Source organism: Tympanuchus pallidicinctus, unplaced genomic scaffold (genome assembly GCF_026119805.1).
Source record: "Tympanuchus pallidicinctus isolate F22 unplaced genomic scaffold, pur_lepc_1.0 scaffold6, whole genome shotgun sequence".
NCBI classification, from domain to species: domain Eukaryota; kingdom Metazoa; phylum Chordata; class Aves; order Galliformes; family Phasianidae; genus Tympanuchus; species Tympanuchus pallidicinctus.
The window spans coordinates 40,915,484-40,942,843 of NW_026294780.1; the positions used below are offsets into that span (position 1 = coordinate 40,915,484).

The 27,360-nt window shown below is 39.0% G+C and overlaps 1 long non-coding RNA gene across 1 annotated transcript in view; it reads right to left on the bottom strand.

The window, feature by feature from the left end:
* The window catches only part of LOC128092131 (uncharacterized), a 68,273-nt gene extending 41,352 nt beyond the window's left edge, over positions 1-26,921 (bottom strand). The window contains exon 1 of the long non-coding RNA XR_008211645.1: positions 26,695-26,921. This is a non-coding gene — a long non-coding RNA (uncharacterized LOC128092131). The remainder of the gene's footprint in view (positions 1-26,694) is intronic.
* Positions 26,922-27,360: the final 439 nt, after the last annotated feature.

Genomic DNA, 27,360 nt, shown 5'->3' on the forward strand with positions numbered 1-27,360 from the left:
TTAATTCCTGAAAGAAAACCCAGAAGATTCACTGCTTGATCAACACTCAATAATGCATTTTTATACAAGAGATTAATGGCAGATCATGGAAGAGCAATGGACAATGAAACCTTAGCGAGTATCCAGTGTAACTTTTACTCTTATTATGGTAAAGCCTGGATTTGTGAAGTTCTGCCTCTGAACAAAATTACAATCTCTAAATTCTAATGTTGAATATTTCGTTTAAGAAATAGCATTTTAGATAAATATCTCCTGGCACGGGTAACCCAGAATAACAGAATTTACCTCAGAGAAAGTGAAGAATCTAAAACTAAAGTTTGCACATATACACTCAGTATTTTCTAGGGGAAAATAAATAAATAAATAACAGGTTGTCTCTCCTCACTGTAACAAAGTTAAATTATTAAATCTAACCAAAGGTTTGATTTAACAGAGGAAATATCTATTACAAAGTCTCTAAGATCAGTCACATTGTTATACTTAATAATATCATCAAAACGGGTAGCGTGTGATCCTGAAAATCTTGTGTCTGTTCATAATAAGAATGATAAGACAAACGTTCATTCATTCCAATAGCTTTACTGAAATGTTATCGATGGGAAGAGGGGATCAGGTGGATAAAGCAAGGCAACATATTATACAACTGAAATGCCCAAGTGATGAAGACACAAACATTAAATTACCTTATAACTACCTGAATCAGAGTTATTTTCTTTACAATATAGGAAGGTTGAAGTGAGTGTCAAATGTGAAAATAACAAAGCAGGAAAATTATTATTCAAAAATTGTGTGATGGCAGTTTGAATCACATATACTAGTTAAGAAGAAATTCATTCTCCATAGGTTGTGCCCAGGTTGCCACTGCTAACGTTAAAGGTCTGAAAGCGGTGGTACTGGAGCTGGGAACTATAAAGGCAATATGTGTATTTTGCCATCTCCTGCAACTTAAATTCATTTGGAAAAAAAACACCCTACTATTTGTGCTTCCAGAACTCTCTGATTATAATATTTCTGCTGTTGTTTGCCTCACACCCTACCAGAAGGCCAACAAAGCCTGTAGGATTTCAGTCAAAGGCTTTCATGCAAAGGAAGATTTTCCATAGATTTGAGGCTGGCCTTTATGCAGTGGGAAATATGAGTGCATGCTATGCTCAAGACCAAAAAGAAAAATAAGCTGCTTTTATGGGGGAATTTAAAAGAGAAGAGTGGACACATGAAGAGAGAATGCTTCAGCTGAGTAAACAACATAAAACAATCTGGAGTGTGAAAGGACAAACAGGGAAGCAGGCAAGAAGACCCAGCCAGGTGCATGAAGGGGCTGTAATAGCAGGCAGGAGAAATTAGTTTCATTCTGTCACTAGTCTGGGTGGAATAGGTGGAAGCATGAAGTAAGTTATAAAGGAAGATGAAAAGACAGCTCAGCTCTACATCTTGTCTCAATCTCATGTATATTTTTCTTGCTTACTTAATATCACCCTAAGGAATAAAGGACCTGACTTTTTATTTTTAATAAAATATTTTGAAAAGTTGTGTTTTCATTCTTACATATAACACAGTTTTCAAAACCCTGACATTTTTCCTGAAATTGTATGCAGGGGATTTTGTCAGCCTGAAGCGTCTATGCTGGAGAATAAAGTAGTGTTTATCTATGTTGTTGGGAAAAAAACAAGATGGCTTTAGGGGCAAAACAGTATTGGGTATCACTCCTGGAGCCCTGACTTGAGTTTCATCTTCAGTAATTGGACATTTTCTGAGAAGAGTTTTTTCTTCTTTTTTTTTTTTTCCATCAGAGAAGGTCCTATTGCAGTGACAGTCAGAAAAAAAAAATCTGTCCAGGTCACTGCCTTTTGCAGGACTAATCATTACAAATCACCAGCATCCCTATATCCAATAGACTATCCAGTCTGTTTCTGAATACCTGCCACGAAACTCAGTGCAATGCTATTGTAAATTCACCTCCTCCACAAAACACAGTTTTCTTCTTTAACCTGCAGGGAAATAGTAGAATTGCCAGACAATCAAAATACAGGTTTTTGAAAAGGTCAAAAGATTCCAGCAAAATATTATATTTCATGTAGCGTACAAACCATGAAAATGTTGATATTTCATTACTGCGGAAAAAAATTGTAACAAATATAGAATCTGACAACGTCTTTTTTTTTTTTTTTTCTTTTTTTTTTTTTTTCCCTCAGATTTGGCAGAAGGACCATAGAAAAAATGGAAACAGGCAGCAGGCTAGCATCATCTGAATACTGCTTTTTGTTTTACAGTCTGTCTCCCTTCTTGTAAAAGCCTTTAAACGCCCTGAATATTTAGTTATCTGACACAGCATACCTTTTATTTGATGGCAGGCCTACCTCATATAATGAGTAAAAAAAATGCATTTTGCAGTTCCAAATCCCATTCAAGCACAAGTGAACAAAAGGAACTTTATTTTTGCTCCATATTGATGAGACTCCAAGGCTGGTAGGTTTGCATGTTCCCATAGAGCTCTTCCCATAGCAGTAATGCAGTAACAGGTCTCTTAATCAGAAGAGCTTTCAGATGCTCTTTAGTTGTAATAGTTTTATTGCAGTTAAGTAAGCAGCTGAAACTGCATAATTTCAGGAGCTACATTAACTCCAATAGCCGACCTGTAGCAGGAGAAAACTGAATACCAGGCAACTTTGTCTTGATGGAGAGAACAGAATTATTCTTCAACTATTACCATGTGCCAGAAGAAAGTATTGCTTAGGAGACTATCTAATTGCAGCATTGAACCAAATAATTTGAAATTATAGCTATCTAAGGCCAGATTGCAGAGTGAATAGTGAACAAAGCAATAAATAATAGAATTCAAGATACTATATCTGATTGCTCATTAAATCAGATTGCCAGTTGTAATAAAAGCCAGAAGTAACAATCAGAGTCATTACCTTGCAAAAGCAGTATTACCATTAACTATTTCCAACTCCTCTTATCTACATATATTATGAAAACAGCTTTTGATTAAGCTGGGCTTGACTTCAACCATATTTCTTTATAAAACTAAGGGTGGGGTTTCATTCGTATTTTTAAAAGATTGATTCATCATTATATTGAATATGGATTTAATTCTTTTATCTCTCACAGTACTGGCTGTTTCCATTCAGAAAGTAAGTGGCAAAGCACATCCAAAGGGAGGGAGTAAAGACACTCAAACAGAGCTTTTTGTGGGGTCAGGGAAGGTGCTCTCAATTTTTTGTGGTTGATGAGAATTCACATCTTCAGTGAGATTCTTCCCAGGGACCTGGATAAGCTACAGATATTCAGCTCTTATTTCCAATCTCTCTCTTTCTTTCCCTCCCTCTCTCTGTCTGTGTACACACATAAGAAGCACAAATTTTGACTCAGTTTGAGGATCATCCTTCATTTGTGTTAGTTTTGAAAATGCCCAGTTCCAATGCTACAAAAAAACAAAGACTAGAGATACATTTCTCACTTTGCAGCATGTGCAAATGAAATGCAAGTTTATTTAAGCCTTTCCAGTACAGCAGTAGAGTAACCTGTAAGAAGACAATTTTGCATTTTGCTGTCTGAGGGTTTTTTTTCTGTGTAATTGTTAGTATGTGTGGCAACTGACATTGCAGGCACTGAAAGCCTATTTCTTTCCACTGTTACAACCAATGTCAGAGAAGGTTCATATGCACCTTTTCCTGTTCTCACTGCATTATTTATCAAATGAATATGAAATCAAAATATTGACGCACAGAATATGTTAAACATTCTAACGTGCAATGCCGATTTCACCTTGACAACCTTCCACATGGGTCAAAGTTCGATTTCCTGCTGTTTTAACTAATATTTACCAGTCTTTCTTACTCTATTCTGTTCTTTTTTGTTTAAGCTTTCCCATCATTCTTTTTCCCCTACCCTTCTTGTCTGACAAAAGCTATCCACATAAGTCCTTGGTTATACATTTTATTTTATGACTGATGACAACCATACCCAAGAGATTTCAGCACATAGGCCCTTGTTCCCAGCAAACCTAGAGGCAAGTAGAATCTATAATTTACTTCTAACCTTGTCTGAATATTGTGTTTTTAATGAAGTGCTTTCTCTAACTCCCTCGTATTTATCTACCTCTTCCTTGACAATGCATATTGAGTACCGACTTAGTTTTTACAGTCAGGTTACTTTCCGAGCAGGCCAACGCCAATTACCTGTCAGGACTAGGATATCAAGTTTGCAAGGACTTAATGGATATTTTAACAGAACAAATCACATTCCTACTACACTAAGCATACCCTAAGACGAGGCTTTTCAAAGCAGTCTAAGGGCATTAAGTTCTCATATCATGTAGATGTACAGCAGGATTCAATGAACTAATCTGTCCACCGATAGCTAAAAAAATATCCGACTCTTGAAACATGAGTTCAGCACCCTGGATTTCTCTAGCTGTTGTGCAATTCCTCTTTCTCATCTGATGCTGCTTTACTTTCATTAAGACCATGCAAATTCTAAGGCCTCACTGTTACAGACCTTGAAAGGAAACAAGAAAAGTGAACCACTGTCCCAAAGACGACATTACAGACAAGGGCATTTAAAGCCCTCAAGATCGCAAGGAAAACACATTAGAGAGTAATAATCATCATTATAGGTAATGATCACAGATGATTTGCCTAACAGTGCCACATGTAAGGAATAAGGAGGAGAAAATATGTCCAGTGTATATTCCCCTGCAAAGTATGTACCCATTTCCTACTGTATCTATTAGTTTTAGCCCCAAGTTACTGTCTCCAAGTAAAAGATAAAAGCTTCTGCTTGCAGTTTTTCCCAGATTGCAGCTATTTTCTCCATTTTACCCAAACACATGCTGAGTGATTTACCACCATCACAGATTTTATTTTTTGTTTCTACTGTCTTATAGCACTAAATTTATTTTATCTGGTTTTGGCCCTTCCCATGCTAATGCAAGAAAACCCTCAGTTATTACCTATTCTTTGGGTAACTGCAAACTACAAGACTACCTGCTACCTCACCTTTAGGGCTCAGACTATACTGAAAGGTTCAGATAATTCTGCTCTTACATTCATTAGGTGAATCTATACACCATTGGGTCCAGGGCCTCAGTGAGATGTTACTATTGGCATAAATTTTGCCTGTTCAGTCCCAAGATGCACATCTCTTAAAATTGCCAGTGCCACCAAAAGGCACCGGCAAAAAGGAAATTATGATAAACCAATTAGAGATGAATGCTGGATTGCAAATTATTTGGGAGAAGAAATAAAGAAGGCTTTGATGTGTTGCTTTGAAAGGGATTTAAGGACAGTCATGGGCTCAGCTTGGGCGCATTAGTGCTATGCCAGTGGCTTTTTTAGAGTTAGGCACATTGACACCAGTTAAGGAGCTGTTACTACACACTTCCTAACCCAAATTTTAGGTGTATTTGCATTTTAGATGCAGTTAAATGTGATGCTGCCTGTGTTTGCTAAAGGCAGTCCTTTCATTATCCAGCTATAGAGAAAAGCAAACAAATACAGGGGGGGAAAAAAAAAATAAAGCTACATATAAATGGCCTTAGAAAATATGGATATAAAAATCTGAGGGGAATTCATTCTACTATACAGGTTTCAAAATAATTCATTAAACAGCTACCACTTGTCCTGTCACTGACTATCAGTCTGGAAATGGATAATGTTCTAAATGTGTCTGCTTTCATTGCATACACTCCTGCTACCACAGTTGTTAACATTAGCTATGCACAGAAAGCATTCTGCAGTCTCTCATAGCTATCTTATCAATACCACCACAAAACTAAGGAAATAGATGGGGGAAAAAATAATAATCACAACAATCTATAGTTATAGTTGAAAGCATAATGCTTCTGTCTAGCAGACAAAAATGCCTGCCCTATAATCCTATGACTGTGGAAACCAGAACTTTAATAATCAGGTTGAGGCTTGCCATTTAAGTTTACAGCAGAAAGTCTGTCACATTTGTTGTTAACATTCTGAATAATCCTTAAAAACAGTAATCTGTTTATCATTTATCTTTTAATATGGCATTATTATTTCAGGAAAGCATGCAACGAGACTTAAATGGCCTTATTCCAACAATAACAACAAAATCAATCCCTTTCTACAAATTTGATATAGGCAGGCTGTGTACTATTTGAAAAAGTTCACTGAACTGTGAAGACTGGCATTTGCACCATAAAATTCAAGCTTTATTTGATGAAGTTATTGAACCTTCCATTTACCTCAACTAAGGTTAAAAGCAATCATAGCTATTTTTACTGTCCTCTCAAGATGGAAGATTTGAATATGAGGCAAATGAGATTGCTACTCCTGGGAATTTCAAAGGGACCTGAGGATGGGAACAGAAAGGATACATGGTATTTAATGAAAAATATTTGTTCTATTCAACTGTGGTACTAGAAGCTCAGCACAGCATTTTGTTTTGTTTTGGATAGGTTTTTTCAAGGCAAAAAATAAAGTAAAAAAGATTAAAAAGACATAGAGTAATAACAACATGAAAGAATATTTTTCTCTAGCCTTCTGATTAGAAGTGTGTTTTCATGTCAACTTTAGGAGAAATTATGTACAAAGCCTGTTTCCAACAGAGTCTGTTAAAGTTTGTGAAAGGTTTGCATTGTACAACTCCATCATATTAATTGCAAATATTGCTTACTCTATTGTTTCCCTCTAATCCTTAAAGACAAACAACAAGAATCCAACTCCTGACATATCAACAGATGTGATAAGTCATCCTTAGAACAACCACTGGCTATCACAAGTTAGAGGAAACTAGTCTAAATGCTAGAGTCCAATATTTTCATTGCTGTTTGTATCAGCTGAAATGTTGGAAGCATCAGGAACAAAGACAAAAGCTCAAAAAACATCTCCTCCTCATGTGGCCACTTGACATTGACACCCAACCTGATTGAGACAGCAGATAAGTGGTTTAGAGACAGTATTCCCCAGTATCAGGTAGAGTGTCATATGAAAGACATGTCTCTGAGATGGTTACAAATAAGCCTATATTAATTGAGTCTTGCATAGGTTTAAATTCAACACAGTACCTCAGGGCACAACAAGGTCAGTGTGCCTTCCAACATTCTGCTCAATAGCAAATTAAGCATAGTTAGAGAGAACATGACTAACAGTCTCTGACACACTGAACAAACATCACCAGCTATGTGGGAACCTTTTATTCAATATTCTGGTCATTTTAGCTGCCACACGGGAACCCAGTTTTAATTTGCTTCTCTGCCAGAGAAGACTCAGAATCACCTCTTTCTTCTACATTTTACAGGAGTATACTAATCACTGAGTGACATAATATGCTGAGAAGGACTGACACCACTGGCCTTTCCCCTTGCCACAGTGACCCACCATATAGATAGGAGGAAAGATTCAAGGGATATAAAGAAACTAAAAGATGAAATGGTCATTAAACTCTAACATAAAGACTAGAGACATGCAATAGGTGGGAACTCCTTGCCTCCACTTCCTCTGATGTTTTACACTGAAGTTTAAAAATTGATTATTCACTGGAGCCCAGAACTTAAAACACCCTCTATGTATCCAATGCACTTAAGCAGACATTTAAAAGCTAGCAATAACTTCCAGTTAATAATTGGACTCTGGGAATTATCACAATATCACAGCAACAATAATTAATTACGCAACAATATATTTTAGTTTTAAGGATGACAGAAAATCTTTCAGAGTTATTCTTGTGAAGTGAAAAGGTAAGGAACAAGTGAGAATTTTGGCAGTTTTGTACTACTCAGAGCTGAAGAGTTCACCAGAAACCACTGTAGCCCTATAGAGATTCTAACAGACAATTTACTCTCGTGATAGAGACCCAAGAACGAAGCTGTAAATATGGCTGTTATTCAGAAACTTTGCCACACCACTGATAAAAATATGTCTGAGTGTGAGAGAACACCAATTAGTCCACACTACTTAGCTATTAGTCATCCCTTGCTGCTGGACCACAACTATCTTAACAGGAATTTTCTACTAATGGAGTAGTCCTAAGTTATGTTGGCAGGGACTGGTCAATGTCACTCAATCTCTGGGCCGGAAATCAGATCCTCACCCTCTTTTGTCCCTCTTGATGTATCCAAGGAATTTAGTGTGTTCTTACATCACATACAGTACCCATCAGTGCTATGAATTCAGGGTCCTGCATCCCCAGAGTAGTGCTGTAGTGGGAATTTTCCCTGTCATAGAGGGAATGTGAATGAGCAGATTCCAGAGCAGTAACAATAATGAATGAGGTGGCGGAAGGAGGTTCGATAGAAAAATCAGTAAATGAATGGATGGAGCTGCCTGCAAAGAAAGCTGCACATTTGATGGCCTGAATAGCAAAGCATCAGACCAGTGTCACATCCTCCCCCAGATCCAATACACTGAGTACTATTCCTTTGAGTTCTGGCACTGCTCATGAAGAGATGTGCTTTGGGACTCTGAGTGAAAAATCCCATCTTGAAAGCTTGAAGAAAATGGTATGTTCTTGGGAAAAAATAAACAAACAAGCAAACAAATAAATAAATAAAGGAGAGTTTGTTTTCAGGCTGCATCCGGTTGGAGAAACAGTGCTTTGATGATGCTGTCCCACCATGAATTTAAAGGATATAGATAATTTACAGCCTTGATTAACAGTCTCATAGCTGCAATAGTTCATCCTCTTCACTTCCCATCCTTTTTATTGAATGTGCTTAAGTATTCATGAACACATGATGGTAATCTTGTTAACACTATGAAAAGCAATGACATCCTCATTATAAACTGCTTGAAAATGCTCATGATCCTTTCACCAGAATGAGCTTTGTACAATTAGAAGCCTGAAACAGGTGCACAACACACAAGGTGATAAAATGGTAATTGTAAGATACAACAGCATTGTAATGTCCAGGATAGTAGATTCTGCAGCTACAGACACACTAGTGCTCTTTGTAATACTAATCTGTTTTAGTTGCTATGCAACTGTGTCTCATTCACATATTCAGACTGCAAACAATCACGGATTCAGGGGCAGGTAGGCACATCTGTCCAAAACTGATAGTCTGAAGCTATTTAAGGCTCTTTGCCTTTGTCATCATGGTGAGAAAAGTTTTGCTTCCCAGGACTGAAAAGGGTCTTGAGACATTTGAACATGGTCTTAGTTGGTTTCTCCAGAGGCACATTATACCAAGTTTGATCTCTTGATCTTTTATTATAGGTTCATAGTTTGATATGGAAGTGAGCATTGATGTTTTCTGTTATGCAAATGGCTTTTTGGCTATGCTCAGCAAAAGGTTCAAGTGGACTTGATGCCATGTCAAGCCTTCTGCATATTTTTTATATCTATCACAGAGATAATCAGAAGCTTGTAATAAATAGAGGTCAAAAATCTTCAAATTGTACCTTGAACATAATTTTTTGTCAGAAGAAAGGGCCTTCTCCAAGGAAAGGTATTCAAAAAAGGCTTGGAAATTCAATGAGTTCCTCCTAGCCCAGAATGCCAATCTCAGACTTGCCTGTAGTCCCATCATGCTATGAAAAAGGTAATAAGAAGTCTTTCTGATTTTAAAAGGACATAAGACTCCTTCACAGACTTAGGCTGTGCTTCTGTTTCACAGAAACCTTGAATTCCATATGTTCTAAATAGGGACAAACTCAGATCGTCCTGGAGTTTCCAAATATTTTCCTTTATTTTTTTCCATCCTTTCATTTTCTTGCCTTATTCTTCAGACCTTTGTACTGCTGAAAATTAATGAGCAGGAAAGACTGAAGATGCATATTGAAATCTGTAATACTTCTGCACCTACAACTCAACACAAATTCTGACCTTGCAATATATGTACGTGTGCTGTCACATGCACATATACAAACACATAAGAAGATGGATGCAGTAGGCAGGGAACAGAGTTTAAGAAACACTGAACCCAGACAAAGCGGTTGGTTTGACATTTTGTGATGCAAGTGAGGCTCTGAGATTTGAATTCCATTTATCATTTTGGCCTTTCAAGAACTGATAGGGAAAGAGAATTTCAGCTACAGTTCAGTATTTCCACTTAGTCAGCTAATCAAGCCACTGTTAAGTGGGATAAGTGGCAATGAAGGAAGAAAAGGTGCAGCAGAGGTGTCACACTCAGCCTGGAAGAGCTGTATTTGACTTAAATGCTTTCACTGCCCTGATGTGAAAAGGTGCAGTTAGCAAAAGATTTCACTTATCTCTTCTGAGACTCTTCATTTAATAATCTTCACAGGCAAACCAAATGAGACAGAGCAATACAAAAATGTGGCATTTTAACAAACCGGACCTGCTTCTCTGCTGTCAAAGAAAGCTGCATAAGCATAAATACTTCTGGAAAAAAGGTGAGGATGTGGTGAACACTTCTGCAGACAACTTGCATATTGCATTCTTTTAGCACTTAGCCTTCCCAGACATACAGGAGCACATAAAGCAGTGGAAAATTAAGGCTCAGCATTTGCATTAAGATGAGTATAGTTTGCATTCAGGAAAGCCTTTAAGTGTAAGTTTAAGGTTAAGTGTGAGATTCGTCACCCTTTCTCAGTCAGGAAGTTATTTCTAGCAATATTTGGGTGCATCTCTGCCAATATAATACACCAGAGCTGGACACATTTTTCTTCTTGTGAATGAACTATTCATATCCCCAAAAAGCAATTTCATCCATTCCAAAACAATTTGTGAATTCAATATTAATTTGACAAATAGTTTTGGCTGGGAAACTTTCACAAACCTAGACTGGCATAAAAAATACCTGAAAGAGCTCCATCTTTCCCTCAGTTGTCACCAAACCAACTACAGAAAATGTTGAATTTCTCTTGAAAGAGATTCAGATCTCCAGTTTCTACCTGTGAAGAAAGATTCTTAAACAATGCAGGGTAAATGATCTAAAATGATAGGCTATCTCAAGATTGTTCAGCTTTGCCTAAACCAGTTATGAATTCCCTGGAATAGGAGTGGGAAGCCAGGTGTCAGATCTTTTGCTGGCTCAAAGATGCTGATGAGTGGTCTGTTGCAAACTAGCATCCAAAGAATGAAATTAAAAACGAAGAGTGAATGCTTCAGTGTACCAGTACTATAGTTCCTAAAATTGGCCTTCCTAGATACGTAGATGTTTCATGCCTTCTGTCAGGCCCTTCTCCAAATACTGTAATTGAATTCCGTTATCTCCTTTGTTTCTCACATCTGTCTTCCTCTTTAGTTATTTATTTATATTCTTCTCATCCAAACTGATATGGACCCTAAAACAAATTCTTCTCTCACAGACTCTTGAGGAGGGGAAGCCCATCTGATTAAACCCAACAAAACAAAAGGCACAAATCAGAACTAATTCCAGCACGTAGCAAAGGTAGGATCATACTCTTGGCAGATAAATTCATGATGTTGCTACTAGCCACTAAATGGCTGCCTAATTCATTACTAGGTACTTGGCCTTAACAATCACTAAATTATTTATATAGCTAACGTCTTTTCAAAAGGATCATCTGGATTTTCGGATCTCAATTGGTGAATATGAGTACAGAGTGGTTCCATTAGAAACATATATATATATTTACATGTTAAACTGTAATACAAATTATATTAATTGGAGTAAGACACAGGGGATAGAATTTGTGTTTAACGTGTGTTTACCCAAACAACAGTCACGAATGCATTTGAGTATTTAAAAGGCAAACTTTGCTAGCAGATTATGTTGCTGTTTTATTCTACAAACTGAAATTTAACCTGGAAGAACTGAAGCTCTCAAAGAAAATGAGTTGAAGGCAGTAAACAACTCTCTGAGTTGTGGAGTAGAGAAAGGATCATTTCCTGTAAGCTAATTCAGGTCACATTATCCTTAGCATCCATGGAAGCCAGCGTGGGGGAAATTCCCCATCAACAGGAGATTCCAAGTTCAGAGGAGAACCTCTTTATTAAATCACCAGCTAGTCTTGGCCTCAAGATCTTTTGCAGCAGCCACAGCCCATCTCAGGTCAAAGTCAGATGATTCACTCACTGAAAGTCTGCTAAAATAAAGTGTGGGTTTATAAATATGCCTATCCACTGACTTTTGTCTTTTCCACTTTAAATCAAGAGTCTTTTTCTATGTAAATTTGAAGTCAAAGACGAGATGCATTTCAGATGTGATAAAGCCAGCAGCAGCCCGGGCTCAAGAAGTTTCTCAGGTGAAGAATCCAAATCTGCTTATACAAAGAAAAAAAGTCTTATCCTGCAGTGTCAGAGTAATATGTTCTTCAAGTCCTGACCATTATGCATTCCATTTATACCACTTCTTTAATCAAAGCTGAACCTGGTGAATTGCAAATAAGAACGAAAACATTAAATGTGAAAGGCCAACTTGCTCATCTATATTTTTTGTCGAAATGACAGTTCTAAAATTACAAAGGTAAAATACTTCACTAAATAGGGTTATAAATGTGCAATTCATCATGGCAGAACATTTTTATGCATTTTAAAACCACTTTTTTATTTTAAAAGGTGAGGATGCAAAATGGTAGGCTCATTCTTCATCTTTTCATTTTGCAGTTTATTTTTCACACAGCAAAGATGCAGTACGGTTCGAAAAGCTCTTGGAATAGTATTTGTATCCTTCTCTTTCTAAGTTATTATTTACTGGAGAGTATATTTCAAAGGTGAAGGTATGTCACCACCCTGGTTAGTGTATGTACATACACAGCATAAGCCCTTTCCTAGATAAAATCCTCATTACTTCTCAGAGTACATATACTGTTAAAATAGGGACACTCTATTCACCACTCCACCCCAACCTCCCCTAATCCACTAATGAGGTACCATATAGCTGAAGCAGAAGAATCAGATCTGTGTTTCCACTGCTAATGATAATTCCTGTCTAATCAGTCTGCAGCATAGTGTTGGGTGTACAGTTCCCCAGTGGCCATGGATTGGTTATCCTGCTAAACACAGATTAGTAGGAAAACTTAGAGGAAAAGGTAAACATTATAGCTGAAGAAATAAGGCAAGTGCTTTACTAGAAACTCCCATTGCTTCATTGCAATTTGCCTGAAATCCTTGTTCTTCATTGCAAGTGTGAATTCTCATACTGAGATTGCAACAAAGGATTAAGTTAAAATCCTGGCACAGAGTCTGAGAAGAATAGCATCTTTGCAAGGTCATATAGAGAAGATCACTGCATCCAGGTAGTCTGCTGCATATGATGTTTCTGAAAGGCTGGCACGAATAGAGCTTTAGGCAGGATGAGGAGCTGTCACAGAGCGAAAGAAAGGAGAAAGGAAAATGTGATCTGACTCGTTACATCCCAGGGAGACCATCCAACCATCTCCGAATTTCATGTCTGTTGTGGGTCAAATGCAAAGAGACTGACCCAAAATAATGTACCTCAAGTACTGTATTAACTCCTGAGCCCTGTGGGTCTTAGTTCAGAGCATTCTACTTACGTGCAAACATTTGCAAAGGAAGTAATTTTACCCTCCCATTAAGTCCCCTGGGTGTAAGATTGAGGCCACCATGCAGACCTGCACAATAAAGCTAACCAACTGCTGCACTTCAAGTTTTCAGTTGCATATTCAGCTCCTAAACAGCCCTATCAGAGAGAGATGGAATCAAAAAAATCTGAGTTACAGAAGACTATATGTTTTCACGTCCCTTGCCACAGCCATGGGAGGAAGGTTATCTTAGCAACGCCAAGGCCCTGGTGTGTGTCAGGAGAAGGGCAAAGGTTCTGGAGCACAAGTCTTATGAGGAGCAGCTGAGGGAACTGAGATTGTTTAGTCTGGAGAAGAGGAGGATCAGGGGAGAAATAATTGCTCTCAGCAACTACCTGAAAGGAGTTTCCAGTGAAGTGAGGGTCAGCTTCTTCTCCCAGGTAACAGCAATAGACTAGGGGGAATGGCCATGAGTTGAGCCAGAGGTGGATTCGGGTTGGCTGTTGGGAAGAATTTCTTCTCAGAAAGACTGGTGAAGTACTGGAACAGACTGCCCAGAGGGCTGGTGGAAGCACAGCCCCTGAAGTTGTTTAAGGAAAGGCTAGATATAGTACTTAGGGACACTGTTGATATAGGCAATATTGTTGGTAGGTGGATGGTAGAACTAGATGATCTTAGAAGATGATCTTAGAAGTCTTTTCCAACTTAAATGGTTCTATGAATCTATGATTCTCTGAACCCTCTGTGCAAAAAATACATAATAGCCAGGTCTTTGAGGTGTCTACATACAATCCAGACTCACCCTGTATCTCGCTGGTGATTATGGTTTCCTCTTGGTTTCCTCTTGGCCAGGATTTGATAGTGGGAGTGGTTTCAATTTCCATGTGGAAGCAAACCGAAGGTGGACAGACAATCTCAGGTGGACAGGAATTTCACCGCAGGCAGCAGCAGTTTTCAAAATAAATGGGTTGACATCACATGTTTTATTATGAAAGGAAAACAAAAATATTTTTTGTGTGTTTTCTGATGCTTTCTTACTAACCTCTGGTTAAAAAAAAAAAAAAAAAAAAGGCAAAACAAGCTGCACAAGGGAGTTGCATAAACCCGTAATTTGGCAGCCAATTAGTCTTTGATTTAGACAGTTGCTTTTTGAATATTTTTTTTAATGTGATTCCTTGCAGCTGAGAAATTTACATTTTAAAAAGTGCTTAATGCCAAGGCAGTAAAGGAATCCCATTTTTTGTCAAAAAAAGTAAACTGAAATGAGATCCAGTCTTTGTTAACATCCTACTCTGGGATTGCTTTAACAGTAGATGAAGGAGAGGAGGAGAGGAATTTGTCCTCTTATGGTAAGAGGCTTGTGGAGACAAGTAGAAAAGCCAAATTCACTGTTGCCTTTTTGCCCCAGCCAAGACAGGACATACACAGAGGCATACAGCACTTCTCAAAAAGCCTAGAGCTTGTGTGTGAATTTATAACCGAAGATGGAGGTAGGATAGTCTAGAACAGAACAACGTGAGATCAGTGCAACTGTGAATTTGAATTAGTGACTTTACCTGCAGAGGCGGCACAATACTTCCATTTGCTGAAATGAGATCAGCTGCAGGAAAAAATATCAGCTTGTTGAACCACAGAAGAGATGCCATGAATTTCAAACTCTTCTACAGATATTAGTTTCTAAGTATCTGAGGCTATCCAGAATCAGAAAACATGAGAGTATGTACATGGGCATACAGTTCATTGAACTATGGAATTTGGACTCATCACAGTTAGAGTTGAGTGGGATTAGGCATGGATATCTGTCAAAGAGCTCACAAGGTACACTTATACCTTTTTTTTTTCTTAACTGTTTCGGATGCCTGACACTAGAAAGCTCCCAAACCTTCGTCTTGCTCAAGGCCAAAGTCGTGATTCCTCTCAACTGGGACACACAGCAACAAGAGAGCAGCTGGCCTTCTTTTACATGCCTGAACATTTTGGGCAGAAATATATGAAGTCTTACAAAACAGACTTGAAATTCTCATCTTAATAATTAATCTGTCAGCTTCTGTTCTTCCACAACTTTTCCATGAAACCAAGGTGGTCCTCACAGTTGGAGTTACTAGGAGTCCAGCATTGAGGCAGATCCTAATGGGGTGTATGAGTGATATTCTGCAGTCTGGTGTGGGAGAACTAACTGAAATCTGTTCTGGTACAACAAGTTTAGCGAAGACCACCATGATGTCTGGGACTGGAGCCCTGTGAGGAGGGACTGAGGGATTAGGATTTGTTCAGCCTGGAGATGAGGTAGCATGAGAGAGACTATGCAGCAGATCCCAGTGTCTTTGAGGAGGTAAACTGTGAAGATAGAGCCAGGCTGTTCACAGCAGTACCTGACATAAGAACAAGAAGATCTCAGTGGGTATAAGGAAAACAGTTTTCACAGTTACTTGCAGTGGAGCATGTCATTTTTCAAAACTCAAGTGTAAAAAGCCCTGAGAAACCTATTCTGACCCCCCATTTTGAGCTGTACATTGAACAAGACACCTTCTGAGGCCAGTCCCAATCTGACCAATTCTATGATTTCATAGCCTACCTATCAAATTCCAGAAGGATTCTCTCTTGTGGTGATTTAGGAAGAAGAGGGCTGCACTAGAGAAATGCCTGCAGCCCTGGAGTATAGCTATCAGCTCCAGGATTTTTTTGGATTCATTCTTAGAGATAAGGTATTCACCTAATTTAGTACTGGGACCCTCCAATTTACACTTCCAGTCTCAGGCAGCTCTGACAGTTCCCTCTATAATCAAAGGAAAGAATGGGAAATTCATGTTGTCGTAAGATGAGGTCAGTGGTGGGGGAATGGATAGACACTATCACTTGGAAGTGACAGTTTCTCTTGTTCAGAGTAAGGCTACTCAGAAGAATAGCTTGAGTACGTTCTTTTTATGCAGCTAAAGCTGAAAGAAATGACTCCTATGCTAAGTCTGAGAGAGATGCTGGCTAATCTCACTCTGTGTTAATCAGGATACTGAACTAGCTTTGACAGGAATTGCAGGAGCTCATAGCTGTTCTGAGATGGGGATGGTGTCAGCTGGAAGTTTAAAAAGCAGAACGTGTGAGAGCACAACTCCTGCTATGATCCCCTCCAGCAACGGTGAGCAGAGCAGTGCCCTGGTTAAACTCACAGAATTAGGCACGAGAACGTCTACGTGACAAACAAAGGGAAAGCTAGAGAATGCAATTTCAATGAATTGGCTGGGATGAGATTTGCAGGATTAGCACAGCAGGTAGAACTAATTGCATTTATCCTGCCCAAGCAGCAGGCATCGGTGTAATGTGCCTGGAGTTGTTGTGCACTCTATGTTTCTGATCCAGTTTTCCCCAATCCGTCCTACACACACATCCCTGAGGGACTATATCTGCTCTAGGTGCAATACAATGGTCTAATCTCTGCTATCCTTCTGCCAGACTATTCAACTCAGGCCCCAGCAGAGTTTACAGAAGCTTGTTGAGCTTCCAGAGTTATAGCAGGGGATGAAATATATCTGCTCAGTTCTGTTCAAGCATATCGATTGATTTGTTCTGAGTTCTTTTGCAGGCTATTTAGGAACCTGTAGAAGAGAACAAAGAGCAAAATATGGGATTTAGGGTGCAGAAATGAAACCTTTGTTCAGATGCACCTGGTCCCGAAGGTATCTCATATTTCCCTCACTGCCTAAAGACCTTCTGAATGAGCACAGGAAAACCTTAATGCCCAAGTCCAATCAGCATCCAGAAACCCACTAACTCCCCTTCAATTTCGTGTTCTTTGCCCAAAACACCTACATAATCAGGGACTTCGTTGCACACTGTGGTCTGCACAGCTTTCTTGGGAAAGGCAGACTGAGGAGGTGGCTTTGCCCCTGCCCTCATGCAGTGACAACAGCAGTCCTGTTACAGCACCACAGAGAGACCTGCATTCAATCCCCAGTGCCATCCGAGGAGTTTTGAGGCTACAGATATCTCCCAAAAGAGGCTCTGGAAATAAGCAGGTTTTTATACTCAGATGTTTGACTGCTTCTTTTCCTCTGCGTCTTTATGAAATTTTTCCATGGTATAGGAAAGAGATAATTTTGATGCTGCTGGGAGCAGAAAGCAAGTGAAAGCACAAAGCAACCACACCAGATAGTCTTGCACGCACCCACTTCAAAGCAACAGGGAGCACCAAGCCCACATCCCTCCAGGGATGCACTCATGTTTCTGCTCTGACCACAATAATGTCTTTTCTGTGCACCATCAGTAGGATGAGTAAAAAGAGAGCTCCTGCACACCAGCAACCCACAGTGTGGTGTTTCTTGGGAGCTATGAGACACAGATTGCAGCCTCCCCAGGGAAAGTGGAAGCTGAGCACCGGCTGTTGCTGCTTGGGTGACTGCACTGGCCTGTTACATAAGAGGGTGGAACAGTTCCAACAGCATTTCTGGATTAAAGCAAAAAGACAAAAATAAAAAGAGGCAGTCACTGCACACCACTTTTAGGAGAAAAATGTAAAAGTGCACTGAGTTCTCAGCTCCAAGTAGAAGGAGGCTCCTCATGCTATAGTAGGGTGTCAGGGGGATGGAGAGAGAAGATTCATTCATAGCCTCAGACTGTCTCTGCTGGTTCACAGAACCCTTCTTGCAGATATAAAACCTCAGATCCTGCAAATAGCATCATCTCAAACCCTTCAAAAGCTAATTTCCAGACAAAGAATCACATCAAATGTAGCAACTCTACTTCTGTCTTGTAGCAAGCCCAGGTTTCAGTTGGAGCTGTACCTGTCCCATGTAGGCATACTCCTTCCCAGCAACTCATCTGGGATCTGATCGTCAGGATTCTCAGTACAGCTAAGCTGAAAACTGTTCCTTTGTGATGAAATTCAGTATTTATTTTAGGGGAGCCACACCTCTTTACCAGATTTCTTTCACTACAGAGAGTGCAAACATCCAAAAATGAAGCCAATAATGAGGTTACCATTTTTTTGCACCCTTTCTTACTCAGCTCTGTAGATTTATTTAAAAAGTCACAAACACACACACAGAGACACACAAGGATAGCTTTGAGATAGACTGGAAGTATCGTAGAAGTGAAAAGTATCCCTGTCATATATTCTTAAACCAAGAGACATTTCTCTATTTTGCCTTACAATAATCCATATGTTTTAGAACTTTAGATAACTTTTCGTTAGAATAGCTCTGAAATTTTAACTAGGAATTGTTTTTAGAATTGTGTTCTCGTTCATTTATGTTTTGATTTCCTTTTTATTAATGGCTCTAATAGGTTCTTATTTCCTAGTATATTTCTGCCCTTAATTTGAAAAGACAAAACAAATGTTTTAAATAACAGTCCCCTTTCATATCACTCATAATTTTTATTTTTTATTATTTTTTACACACAGAAGGCTTCAGAAAAAGAAAGGAAAACAGTTTTGCAAGATACAACAGAGAACATTAAACCTTTGGTGTTGATTCTTTTCTTTTTTTCTTTTTCATAAATAGTGCAAATCTGCCACCTACTGATATGAAGCAGAATTCAGTGAAACTAGAGCTTTCCATTTTCTTCTGGCAAAACAGCGCTTATTTTCCAGCTATGAAAAGCCAGTGCCATCTAGTGGCTTTTTCCAGGACCATGAGGGCAAAAACAAAAAGAAAAGAATCTTTCAAATATTTATCAGAATAAATATTGGCTGTGGATACTGGCTGTGGAACAAGCTATTTTTGGAATGGGTTCAATAGGCTGAGCATCCTGTGACTTCACACCAATCTTTGCAGCTGTCCTATGAGGTGACATATAAACCTAGATGTGTCGTTGTTTATTTTAACATCACCAACAGACAAGGCACTGTGCAAATTACTTTTGAGGTTAAACACACCCTTCATTCGTTCTCATTTTAATACCATTTGTTTGTTTCTATTTTAACCAGTCGCTTCCTGGATCCTCTAAACTTTGATTTTTATTAAGCTTGCGTTAAAAGAAGGATAGCTGTTCTATTTTTTACAAAGCAAATACGTTTTGTGAAGTCAAATGATCCTTTGCAGTATCTCACAATAACAACAACAAAAAAAAAATGAAATGACTTAAAAAGTGGCCACTGCTGTGCCTAATTTCATATTTCTTCCACTCCTTGATGAACGTTGCTTGCAAATCACAAATTTATACTGTTGAGATTAATCTTTATTTATACTGAAGTCCCACACCTTCCCTGTTTTCCCTGTTAAAGACAGGGAAAAAGAGGCATCACTGCAGACAAGGACTGCCTCTGGTATTGGACATCTAAGTGCCCAAAGAATTAGCGAGGTAATCGCTGGGATTTTCAGATACTCATCTTCAAAATCATTTTTAAAGCTTGGGCCAACTAGCTTAAGGGCAAACAAATTCAGATGCACGTCTCATGATACAGGCCTTTCAAATGTAGTTTGGAAATGTTTCCTCGTAGAATCAAATTTGAAGACAGCCTCTTATACATGCATTGATTTAGAGTTACATGAAGGGTTCACATTATTCTGTTGTATGCTTTAATAAGAAAAAGTCTCATTGCTCTCATTGCTCACAAAAGAATTGTGTGAGTTCCATTTAAAATTTGAGAGAGTAGGGGGCTCTTCTTCACTGGGTTCATCTTCCTTAGCTTTAGACTTGCAAAGAACTCTCAGCTGATCCTATTCATTCATGGTTCTTCTTGTAGTTAATGAAACATGCTTTTCAGGCATTTTTTCATTTATAGTTGAGATAGTGTTCATGTCCTTTAAAGTGAAGTGAATAGAGCCTCAAAAGTGCATGCTACCTCCCATTAAAATCAGAGAGAGGATAGAGAAAAGTCCCCCAGAGACTAGCAAACACAGACACAGCTCATCGGGCAAAGTTCTCCCTTTCTTGATACAGTTGGGCATTGTCCTAATTGTTGCCTGGAAACAGTGACACTAATTCCGCTCTTAACATTTTCAGCATAAGCTTGAAATAGTTGTACTGCTTTCCAAATTCTTTCAGAGCTGGACTCAGGGATCTGAGGTGATGAGGTTTGTTTTGAGAAAACTGCTACAGTTAAATGCTAGAAAAATCAGAGAATCATAGAATTATAGAATGGTCTGTGTTGAAAAGGGCCATAGTGTTCATCTAATTTCAACCCCCTGCTATGTGCAGGGTCACCAACCACCAGACCAGGCTGCCCAGAGTCCCATCCAGCCTGGCCTTGAATGCCTCCAGGGATGGGGCATCCACAACCTCCTTGGGCAACCTGTTCCAGTGTGTCACCACCCCTAATGTGGAAAACTTCCTCCTAAAAGGAAGGAAGGGAGGAAGGGAGGAAGGGAGGAAGGGAGGAAGGGAGGAAGGGAGGAAGGGAGGAAGGGAGGAAGGGAGGAAGGGAGGAAGGGAGGAAGGGAGGAAGGGAGGAAGGGAGGAAGGGAGGAAGGGAGGAAGGGAGGAAGGGAGGAAGGGAGGAAGGGAGGAAGGGAGGAAGGGAGGAAGGGAGGAAGGGAGGAAGGGAGGAAGGGAGGAAGGGAGGAAGGGAGGAAGGGAGGAAGGGAGGAAGGGAGGAAGGAAGGAAGGAAGGAAGGAAGGAAGGAAGGAAGGAAGGAAGGAAGGAAGGAAGGAAGGAAGGAAGGAAGGAAGGAAGGAAGGAAGGAAGGAAGGAAGGAAGGAAGGAAGGAAGGAAGGAAGGAAGGAAGGAAGGAAGGAAGGAAGGAAGGAAGGAAGGAAGGGAGGAAGGGAGGGAGGGAGGAAGGAAGGAAGGAAGGAAGGAAGGAAGGAAGGAAGGAAGGAAGGAAGGAAGGAAGGAAGGAAGGAAGGAAGAAAGGAAGGAAGGAAGGGAGGAAGGAAAGTCTAAAGTCTTAAATCTGAATCAAACTGATTTTGGAATAAGTTTGTATGGATGCACGCAGTATAAAACAAGATAGCTCCCTCAGCAGGAATTATCCAACGCACTAAATGTCTGTAGAAGCTCACTGAGAAAGACAAAGAAAAATAAAAAATGCATTTTTTGTCTTAGCGTTAAAAATTACTTTCATGCAACACAAAGCTAACGTACGTCTTTAATTCCACCATCAAAAAGAAAGACATTACAAACTCACCGGGCTTGACAGAACTGTCATTTAAAAAACTCTGACACCTAAATAATGCAGGGTGTGGGATAAGGCAAAAATTTATGTGGTTTGTTGTCTCCATTCCCATGGAAAACTCACCAGCTTTTGCAGAATTCAAGCTGCAAAGGAGTTAGTTTTCTCTACCTCAGTGCAGCAAAGATCTTGCAAAGACAAACTTGTAAAAAACAATTCTGCACCAATCTCACACCAAAAAAGCAGTCAATCTATCAACACTGCAGGATTAGGCTAAGGGCTCTTCATCCACTTTACTACTCCTATCCCTGGAGTAGTAAAGTGTAGTAGTATCCCTGGATATCCCTATCAATCAGAGTTTTCACTCTGATTGATATACACAAATTTGAAGTTTGTCATGCAGCTATTGAACTGGTAACATAGCGGAGTCATTTAAACCGTGGTCTCAAATGGAAAAAAAGTTCAAAGCGGACTGTAGGAACTTTATGATCAAGTAATAAGAGAGGTGAACTGCATCTGTAACTCACTGTTTGAGGAGGCAACCTATTTGTACACACAGTAGTAAGCAATGCCAAAAATGGGATGATAACACACATTAATTTTCCCTTCGGTATCTCACACAGTGTTTCATCAGAAAGTGATAGTCCAGATGCCACGCAACTAATTGAGACTCCTAAATCAGATGTAGATCCTTGGCTTATAGGGAGAAAATGATCCAGAAATTCCAAAATGTTTGCTTCCTGTTGCAAACAGATCAACAAGAGACGCCTTTCTTAAAGATCCATTCAGGTAGACATGGCAATTCCTGCCCCTCTTCAGTGACCCACTAGAACCAGAGCTTTCATAAAACCAGTGTGTTCACAGAAACAGGTCTTTGCACCACCTAGGGGTAAAAACACCCTCAAACTGGCAAATCTGGGGACATTAGCAACTTTCTGGCAGTGAGGATTAAACACAAGGAATTAGGCTCCTTAATTACTGTTGTACCACTAGATACGCAAGAAAGCTTCAGGTTTAAAAGAAGATCAGAAAAAGAAGGAATGAAGAGCTTGAGTCTCATCTGAGACAAGGCATAACGTGAGTAAAATGCATTCTTCATCCCTCACTACTTCCTTTTAGACCACCATCCTACCAAATATCTGACCTCAGAGCTTCCACCATACATTTTCTGCACTTTCAAGGAGGAGCTGTTACATCTTCATCTTTGCTCTTCTCCATGACTGGGAAATAATTCTCAGAAGCTCTACCAAGGCACCTTTTGTGAATCATCTTCAAAATCTCAAGTTTATCACATTTTCATGTCGTACTTCCCATTTGACTTTATCCAACTCCTTTTGCCTTTTTAGATAGAAAAGTGTTTGTGTTATAGGCAGTGTACGTGAAGCCATAACCCTGAAAAGAGCTTCCAAACATTAATATTAAACAGAAATAGCCAGAAGGGGAGCATTTGATGAATCAACAGATATAAAATTGTCATTCTGGACATTATGGAAACATCAAATTCATCGATATCTGTTGAATATTCTGAAATGAAAAGGAGGTTGGCATACAACTAACAATGCACATAGTGTTCTCCCAAAAATATGTGTTATCATCTCTTTTGTCTTCAAACAGGTTTTGCATGAGATAGGGTGATTCAGCAATGGATTGCTCACATTTTTGCTTGGGGCCAGCATACAAAATGAAAAGGTAAAGCATTACAAATCCGAGCAAGTCAGACTAAAGACAAATTGTTCCTGTGGTGAGTAGCTCCTTGCAGAATCAAAATTCATTGGGAAGCATCTCAGCGTTGAGTTTTCGGGGCCTCAGATTGACAAACGAGGCTACATTCAGCAGATCCAGAGCAGGAGTTTTATAAATGTTCACAGTTCCTTCTGTTTATTGAAGCTTTGCTCATGCATCTAAATGACAGAACTAGAACTTGCTTGCCATTTTGGGACATTGCTGCCTGCATTTCAAAAAGTGCTTTTATAATGACCTTGATCAATCAGTTTGCCACTACTCAGTGCTTTTATCTAATGATAAGTATCACAGAGAAAATCTCATGGTACTGACTCAGTGACAAAATTACCACTGCCTTCCAGTGACATGATTTTTCCACATCTTTGCTAAAATCACCAGGGAAGCTGCTACTAGAAAAAAAAGGGGTCTAGGACCAATTTAATGTTACCCCACTTCTTGGATTTTCTCTGCATCAATATGTTGCTCTGGTGTTTGCTACATTTCCCATGTGAGCAGCTATTACAAAATCTTCCATTTACAGTTCTGTAATTGAAAACCTAGCAGGATATAAGAGAATACATAAATGATGCATACACAAAGTAAACTAACTGGTTAGAAAATATAATTGGGTATTTTGAAAGACATTATTCATGTTCGAAGATTTCTGACTCTTTTTTGCTTTCTTTTTTTTTTTTTTTTTTTTTTTCCTCCTGGTATAATGAGTTAGGTGCTGTGCAGTTCACACCTTGGTGTGATTCACCAAGTTTATATAATATTCATTTGCATGGCACTGCTTATTTGAATACCAGTTACACCCCCACAACAAAAATTGCAAATTTCAAAAACACTTGTTGTAGCACTCATATCAAATCCATCTGATGTAAGTAGAACTGTATGAAGGACGTGACATTTAGAAACATTTATGAGATCTTAGTGATCAGAAGATGGAGGCACCAAACAGAAATGCAGTACCCTGAGTTACTGTTGGTAGACAACCAAACAAAAGCCCAGATAGACAACCATCTTCAAAAAGCTACAGTTCTGATACCAGAGCATGTATCTCTGTTTAGCACTGATTTCCAGCCTTGAGGTACACTGTGTTATTTTATCCTAAAGTTCTCTGCTTCTAAGGATCTTCTCCATCTCACTGATCCAATGAAAACAATTGTGGAGAGAATTGGAGCAGAGTTTAGATAATCCTATCTAAATCAGGGTATTGCTAGGGATGTCTCACATAACCTCACACAGGTCAAAATCTCCTCAATGGCTATAAGCCCCACTCCACTTCATGAGAATAAGTGGGCTGTATATCCTAGAGTTCTTTCTACAGTGTAATTTTCCAGGGATTCTAAATTGAATCTGTGCTTGAAACATGCTTTGTTCCAAGACTAAGGATGACATTCACACCACTTCAGATCAATCTCTTGCAAGAGATCACTCCTTCAAAAAAAACTGGCTGAAACAATCTGGGACAGATTTAGGAGCAAGCTAACAAATATCAATGTTTACTTCTTACACTTCTTCCCAGTCATTCTCCTATATACTAATTTAGATCCACCCCCAAATGATGTTATTGAGCGAAAATGGAGAAAAGGAAAGCATCTTACCTAAATTAATTTTGCATTCTAACCATTCAGTTTGAATAAACACAGCAGAAGAACACATATTTTCTCATGGATAGGACCATCTTCAGAAATTATTTGAGGTGTTTGGAAGATAAGGGTAAAAGTACAAGCACGATGTGAGAAGAATTTGCCTCCTTCCATATCTGCTATGGTCATGGCATGTAAAAGGACTGAGACATATTTATAGGCTTCAGCAACTCCATGGATGCTCACCAGCAAAAATTTACACAGTATCAGATTTAGACAGAGGAAGAAAATATCTGAATTGCAGATTGAAACCCCTTGCTTTCACACCACAAGTACTGTAACCTTCTTTCCACTTCGCCCATTAAGGTCCCTAATTATATTAAAGCCTATCATCACTTATTTATGAAAGCATCTCTTTAGCACATCCAAAGTGACTGATCCCCAAGGTTAGAGATACTGTGACAGAAAGAAATGTGTGTGTTCACAGAAGCACTCTTTAAATGAGTTTTCCTCTGCAACTTTTTAGCTAGCAAGGACAGTTCTATTGGTTTTGTTCAGCTGGAACTCTTTAGCACTAGAAAATTTGATTATGTTATCTATATGCTTTGCCACCTGACCTCCAACCTGAGTATGCTACCTAGCTCCAGTGATTTTCTTTAATGAGGTGGAAATGTATATAACAGTTTTAAATATGCAGGCTAACATTTTCTTCCATCTGTAATTATGCAAATCATTATATAGTTGTCTCTGCATGACAGAAGTAATAACATCTTATAGAGACCCTGTTAAAACTCACTGAAATCGTCTACACAGATGGATATGATTTTACAGAAAATACAACACAGATACATCAATTAGTTGCAAACCACTACTAGCATCATCCAGTGAGTTATGTAATGTGGGCTAAGGCATAGGCTGTGCAATGATATCTACCACAAAGAAAACAATTGCAAGCAAAGCACTCAAATAGTTGAGAAGATCAAATGTAAGGAGAAATGCCCTCAGATATAATCGTTTTTAAAAGTATAGGAAAAGTATTACATATATTTCACATACATTCTATTTTAAGACAAGTAATACCATACACCCTTCAGCATTTTCTGGGGTGCTTCCTTTTCTCCCCCCACTTTAAGTCATTAATAGCATTGCTGTTGACAAGAAGAACTTATCAAATCCTTTCATTTTGTACCCATCCCTAACTCCTTATGTTTATTCCTCCAGAATTTTGGGACAGCCTGCTACTCAGACACTGCAAAGTAGCTGGGACTACTTACAGCTTCCCAGAGAAATAGACTATCAGAGGATGCATTTTTTCATCTACTTCTACCTACACAATCTGAGGGTAAGATACCATAATCTCAGTATTTACAATTCCTGATTACCCTACTCAGACCACCTTTTCTCACAAGACGAAAATAAATACAGAAGGGTGTCTAGAAAAAGAAGCAGCTGGCCTATGGTTCAGACCTCTCTGCTGCTCCACATCTCATCTGTGCATCTGTGCACACTCTCACCTGAGGAGGCCATAAAAAAAGGAGGTGCAGTTTTTCCCTGATAAAAGCCTTCATCTCATTTCTTTTACAAGATGATAAATTCACAGACTTTCTCACCTCACTCCTTGGCCCTGTTCCCTATCATAAAGCTTGCACAAGCTTTATTCCTTACCATACAATCCTACACATTTTCAAGAGCTGCCTCTTCTTTTCCCCTTATTTCTCATTTCAGGTCCCTTTTTCCTGCATTTACCTTCTTTAGCCCTTCCTTAACTGGACTGGTGAACTCTAAAAGCTCTTAATTTCACAGCTGCCTCCAAAAGAAGAGCTACCTAAATGAATGTGACATGCCTATCCATGCAACAAACATTCACACAAGCACAAATACACATCAAGCATGTAAATGCCCTCAGAATGCACACAAATGGTTTCTACATTGACTCAATTTTACCTGCATGGTTTTCACAGCCATTCAGCCAGCTCCAGGCTGTGAAGAAATCTGCACGCTTGGAAGGAGAGACGTGCTTCTTGTACACCCACCAGTTCAATGGAAAACATAGGCTGAGGCAGAATACCACTGGGAGCAGGTTTTTTCAGGGGATGGGATGCAAGAAATCTCTGGAAATTGAGAGAATCTGTACAGAGGATGTCTGTCTCAGTCTCCATGCCACATAAATGGGTCTGATTAGCTGATGGAGAGAGAGTTTGAATCCCCTTGGTTCCTAAGTTAACCTGGCAACTGAAACCATTCCTCTGATCCACTTAAAAAAAAAAAAAAAAAAAAAAAAAAAAAAAAGCTATAGTCCTCTGAAATTTTGGGGAGCCCTATAAACAGGGAAAAAAGAAAGAGAGATGCATATATTATGCTATTACACACCTATTTAAAACCATACAGACATTTATCTCCAAAATATCTGATAGTCTGGTTGTGAAAAACACACCAATAAAATAAATCACTGTGGAAAGAAAAGGCAGTTCTGTTCGATTTTTAAGACACAAAATTTCATGGGGCAGGAAAATCACTTCTCACAAAGACATATTAAAGCTGCCCTTTGTGGAGTAAAGAAAAATCCCAGAGGTCAAGTAGAAGAGAATATGCCTCTAGCTTCAAGAAAAA